Source organism: Pseudonaja textilis, chromosome 3 (genome assembly GCF_049901715.1).
Source record: "Pseudonaja textilis isolate UNSWEBS1 chromosome 3, rPseTex1.2, whole genome shotgun sequence".
NCBI classification, from domain to species: Eukaryota; Metazoa; Chordata; class Lepidosauria; order Squamata; family Elapidae; genus Pseudonaja; species Pseudonaja textilis.
The window spans coordinates 148,733,335-148,739,973 of record NC_141992.1 but is presented as its reverse complement, the minus strand read 5'-3'; positions in this window follow the sequence as shown (position 1 = coordinate 148,739,973).

Genomic DNA, 6,639 nt, shown 5'->3' with positions numbered 1-6,639 from the left:
ACCATCTACCAGAAGAAAACACATACAAACCGCTATCTACATGCACTCTCACACCACCACCCAGCACAGATCAATTCCATAGCCCAGACACTCATCTCCAGAACAAAATGCTTAGCCGACGAACAACACCTAGAGACCGAACTACACACTCTCACCGGCGTGCTGACAGCCAATGGATTCCAAAGAAAGAAGATTACCCACCTAATCCAAAAAGAAACCCCAACCAAAATCCAAGACAGAGAACAAGAGAACGGCAAAGCCCTCCTCCCATATATAAAAGGCACTACAGACAAAATCAGCATGATCCTCCAAAAACACAACATTAAGACAGCATTCTGCACAAACAGAAAGATATCCACCATCCTAAGAAACCCTAAGGACAAAATCGAGTTAGAAAACCAAGGAGTATACGAAATCCCTTGCACTGCCTGCCCCACCACATACATTGGACAAAGTAACAGAAGAATAAGTCATGCATTTAAGAACATAAGAACTCAATCAAAAAAGAAGAACCGACCTCTTCCCTGGTCCAACACCTCAAAGCCACAGGACATGAGATTGACTTTAAAAATACCAGAACTATTGCCAAAACTGAACACTTCAGCAGCAGAATAATTAGAGAAGCCATAGAGATAGAAAAATGCCCACACAGCATGAATAAATGAGATGACACCTCCCGCCTACCAGCCATTTGGAAACCCGCCCTCATGAACAGACGAGTACCTAACATGAAGAATGACACCAGACCCACACCTATGAGGGCCACACAAGATGCCACCACCACACTTCCACGTAGAAAACAGACTCACACCCACACAAAAGATGAGACACAACCACGGACCAGAAGCTGCACTGCAGCTGCATCACTACCCACTTCAAACCCCTCCAAGCCATACATGAAGCGAACTGACACCCACCATGAAGATGCAGCACGACCACGAACTCGAAGCCAAACAGCAAGATCACAGCTCACCAACTCAAATCCCCCAGCAACTAAGACTAACCTGAGCACAACCAAGCCCCCATTTGAACAGAACACGCCTCCAACCAATCAGAACACGGCCAATCCCCCAACCAATCAGAACACAGCCAAACCCCCTACCAATGAGAACATACCCCCACCCAATCAGAACACAGCTAAGCCCCCACCCAATCAAGTCACACCCCCACTAGCAGTTAAAAGGAAGAAGCAGCTGCAAGCTCACATCACTCTGAGAAGCACAGAGCCAAAGACACAAGCCTGAAGATGATGAATGAGACTTCATCGAAACGTTGCCTAGATGCTTCCAATCTTACGCGGGAGAAAACCCGAATAACCAAAGATACATACATACATACATACATACATGCATCTTTAAAAGCACAACTATAATGACATGGGAAAATACAAAAGTTATCTGTCAGCAATGGAAATCTGCAACAATTTATTGTTATTTTAAAACAAAGCTACCCTTGCCCCTTGTTCACACCCTCCAAATGTCTAGAAATGTCTTATTCTTGGGATATAAGTAACATTGCTCAGTGAGCAGGGCTTTTTCTGTATTACAAAAACGTTTTTTTAGGTGAATAGATTTGCATGTTTTCACCAAAATATCCCTTTATCATATTTCTAAAGGTTAGAAGTTAACCTTTTATTGTTTATGTGTTTGTCTCTGGAAACAGCACAAGCTTGATTGCAGCCTGCTTTGTGGTGTCACTCCAAGGCAAACATTTTAAGTTTGTTTATTCTTTTTGATGAGATCTTTAAACAGGTTGGCAGAGCTATAGGGTGATCAAAGAAGCAGTCCTTTGTGGAATGCCAATGCACTTGCTTGCAATGTCCACATAATAGTGCTGGACTTTTATGAAGATTGTACATTACACCATATATCATCCCAGGAAGAAATCATTTCTCATTCCAAAGGAAGAAAACAATGCAATGTTTTGTTTGCCTCCTAGCAGGAAATTATACAAACGAAAGTAAAATCTAGCATTAGAATGTTGATGGTTAACTGCTAGCAACCTTTTTCTCAAGCAGTTTTGTGGGTGGTATTTTTTCAGAAATGACATATTGTGATTAATCAGATAGCAGTGAAGATTAGATATTTTTAATGTGTATATTCTGGGATAGATTTATATCTCTTGAGTTTCCCTCTGGCTTTTCAAAATTTGACAACCCTTAGAAAACAGAGAATGAGTGAGTTTTTTTTTTTTCTCAAAATGCCAGATCTGGACTGCAAAAATATGCATGACTACTGGATAACATTATTTGCTGTCATCTAGCAATGATCTGGATTTCTGCAACATTTTCACTATTTATTTTAACATGAATAAATTTAAAATATACATGGACATCACATTGATAATAAAGGAGGAATTCAAAAGTATAGAATAAACAATTAGCATCAGTTTTGTGTGTTAGGTTGAGCTGCGTGAAATTATTGTTGCATGAAGTTATTGGGAATCAAACAATTATTTTCTTTCTGAAATATGTTTTGCTTCATACCCTCCTTTTGTTTTTCTTTTTTGCATGTTAACTTTGTTAATTAATTTGATGGAAATGGGGTTCTGCTAAAGATCATCTAATTTTCTCTTCTTGAACCCCACTGAGATATATATACGTAGACAGAACAGCTAGGTACTATAGTGGTTAGAGGGCTTTCTTTGATACCCTTCCAGTAAGGGCTTCCTTAGGCAAAGGCCCCTAGTTCTTTATCTGTCTACTTCAAATATGAGAGTGGCATGAACTAGAAGAATCATGCCAGTTTGGATGTGGCCTGGATTAACCAGGTCTGTGCCAGATATTGAGGAACTAGGGCAATCTAATGATAAGTGGATTACTGGAACAAACCATACATGGACAACACAACAGAATGTGGTATTGATGGAAGGCTACTATAACTGTAGAATTAATGGGAAAGGATATTTGTGAGAGAATCATGAATGGAGAGAAGGCTTCTATAATATTAACTGAGAAACTAGCTAGTTACCCAACACTTCAACATAATGAAGAGGAAGTTGCTGTAACAATTTGAGATAGACCAACTGCATATTACATCCCGTATTTAAGAAGACTTGCATGAACAACTGGATATGCAGCAAACACCTGAAACCAGAACACTACTTCCACCTCCACCATTACAGAGCACAGAAATTTGAATTGTTCTATGCCCAGTCACTGTGTTCTTTGGTGGTCAGGTTTCCTTTTACTGCTAACTCTTCTAAACATAATTGTTTTTACAGTAAATTTCCCCACATGACATGGCCAAAATAAATGAGATGCAGTTTTGTGATTTTGCTTTCCAGTGACATGTCTGGTGTTATGTATTCCAAAACCTTTGCTATCCAGGGAATATGCAGGAGCCTTCTCCAGCACCACAGCTCAAACAAATCTACCCTTTCCCTGTCTTGCTCAGTGTTTGGCTTCTACCGATTTCACAACAGGTTCAGTGAGCATGCGCTTCTCTCAGTCCTAGGAAAGAGGTAGAGGCAAGCCATTTCTGAAAATTGCAGGGTCTTATTCAGATAGTTAATTGTCAAAAGTCAGACTTTAAAATAAGAAATAAATACAAAGAAAAGGAACTAATAATTTAGTTAGAAGTGTTCAGGCTGCAGATTGGAATAAAGTAGGTTTGGTTTAAAAATGCACATCATGATGTTACTACAGATCTGAGCTGTAGGACTTTTTTCATTTTGTTTTGGTAATGTAATATAATATAAACCAAAGTATCTGTGATGCAGGAAATAAACTAACGTAATTTATGTCATAGGTATGCAAGTCTACCTTAAATGAACAGAACCAGCTTTAATATTTTAAACAGTATTTTCAGAAAATGTTTTGTGGCATATTCAAGAACCAAATGGTAAAGATTTTTTTTTGCTTTTATAGCTTCTCTACAGATGGTCTGATACGCAAATACCACAGTTTTTGTTTACAGTTCTAATAATTTGTTACTTTTTTAAAAAATGCAGAAAAAAACCTTACTTCTGTTACTTGAAATTTCTTATTTTACTGTTTCAGTCCTAGATTCCTTCTAATAACTCGATTTTAACTCTGTGGGGAAAAGGTTAAAGGGGAAAAGATTGTGGAAACAATCTCCATTTATTAGTGGCAAATTTTTCCATTTCAGTTGTAAATTTACCTAATTGTAAATTTCAGACAATGGTGTTTAAAATTGGTTGGAACCAGGATTAAAAAAGCAAATTATTGAGTGCTGAAACAGTCCTGGCAATCATTTAAGCCATGAGCTTAAATTCTGATTACATAGCAGAAGTGGGTATGATCATAGTAAAAAATGAGCAAGGTCCCCTCATTTTCTGCTTCTCTCTTTGTCTAATTTCTCTCTTTTCCTGTAAATCAGAATGGCTGACTCTGCATATTTTGCAGCCTGAGAAGAAGTGATACCCCCTTATTACTAATAGCAATAGCACTTAGACTTCACGGTGCTTTACAGCCTTCTTTAAGCAGTTTACAGAGTCAGCATATTGCCCCCAACAACCTGGGTCCTCATTTTACTGACCTCAGAAGGGTGGAAGGCTGAGTCGACCATGAACCAGTTAGGGTCAAACACATGGCAGTGGGCAGAGTAAGCCTGCAATTGTAGATGATCTCAACTCTTTCCTCATCTAGAGAGGAATTATCAAAAAGGTGGCCTACTCCTCAATTCTTCATTCTTCCACAATTGTTGGATCCTCTTTTTGAGGGGCCATGCTCATTCTGCCATTTCTTCCCCAGAAGACCAAATTTTAGTTTTATAGATCTTGTAATTTTTTTCCTGTAAGTTACAGTTTTTAGCAAAGGTGATGATGATGATGATGATGATGTAAAATTTGTCTTACGAAGTTGAGTCTTCTGAGAGGAATAGAGTTATTTGGGGGTAAGAAAAGAATTTTTAACTTGTGGATTTCCAGAAAAGGAAGTTCTTATCTTTCTCGGGTTATGTGTTGCAGATTGTTAAGAAAATGATTGAAAACCTGTAGCTTCTTGGGAATAAAATTTTCAGCAAATTGGAAAATAAATTCTGAGACTGAGAATCAACAAACTGCATGTGGTCTATTGGATCTTTGTTGTAATTCCTTTTGAAAATTGACTGTGCAGTTTCATGCCAAGGCATGAAACATGAAAAATGCAATATAACCTAAAATAGTCCCAACATAGTTTAAGAAAAAAACAATTTCAACACTCAACACAAAATCCATTGAAAACAGCTGAAAATCCCACCCCCATCAATACATGAAATTGAACTTTTCTCTTCCTTAGGATATTTCTGTCCTACTCTGGCCCTTCATTTTTGTCAGAAATATTTATTCTCACCCCAAGGTTCCAAGGTTCCTAACTTTTGATTTAGATTAATATGGGTGGTATTCAGTGTAGTTTTGTATAAATGGAAATAGCTGTTTTCAGTTGGCATCAGGGCACCCAGTCTTTGCTGAGCAGCCCTGTCATAGTCATTCCCTTGCAAACTGAAATTGAGTGTTGGAACTGAGGTTGCATGGAGTAGAATCCATTGGATGACCTGCACTTTCTTCTAATGTAGGTGCATAGTTGAATAGTGCATAATTCCATGAAGTTCCTAGAGCCTTTTTGTTAACCTATAAATCATAGCACAAGTGGAAATGCATGCTGTGAGTCCTTCCTTTGTCTCAAAAAAAGCAAGCAAAATCAACATATTTGATTATCCACCAAGTTTATTGCATTTATGTCATCTAATTATATAAATTCATCTAACAAGTCAGACTTGTTTCCAGGGACCTAGCCACAAAATTGTTGCCCAGCCCTGGAATAACACAGTACTGCTAAGAGGTTGTGTAGACATATATTTCCCCTCCCAGTTTGGACACTTTATATTTGAAAAAATGGAACTATGTCCATTTTTAGGAATATCATGGCTTCCACTGCCAAGAATTCACTTCGCCTTAAAAATTCAGCAACCTCTGGTCTCAGATTTAGCTATGGCCTTTTTATTTTGGGGGCCAAATACATGCATCTGAAAATACACAATCAAGAGTTCTATTTAAAGCATGCTGCCCTCTCTTCTGAAAGTAGCCCACATCTTTGAAGTAACTGATTACACATCAAGTGACTGCTGCAATTAGTACAGCTAAATTTATTTAAAACAAGGCCAGTGTGATATTTGCTGACAGTGAATAATTTAATTCTCCTCCAGATTTAACTATGTGTTGTGTAACTAAATATTTTCTCTATCCATAGTTAGCTTATTATTCTATGTTTGAACATTGTGAGATGGAGAAAAAATTTGGCACCACATTTTTGATACTGTGCATGGTTTTATTCATGTCTTCTGTTGATATTTTATTGGAATCAACCAATATTATAAGAGGTAGATTTTAAAAAAGGGAAAATCATTTAATGTACAGCTCTGGAGAGGTATCAGGTAACAAATAGTTGTTCCCCGAAATGGGCAATAGAGAAACCTTCTCTTCGAATTGCAATAGAAAATGCAGTGGCACAAGAATGAGCAGTGGCTTCTGAGACCTAAACTCCTGAACTTTTCCCTAACCAGCAACAATTATCTACACACCTGAAATAAAACAAAGAAATAGACACCTAACCTTTGCACCGAAAGAAGAATAAAGTAATTCATGAGCTGAAAATAAAAGCCGTATGGAAATAAATCTTGAAATGTCAAAGAAAGGGGA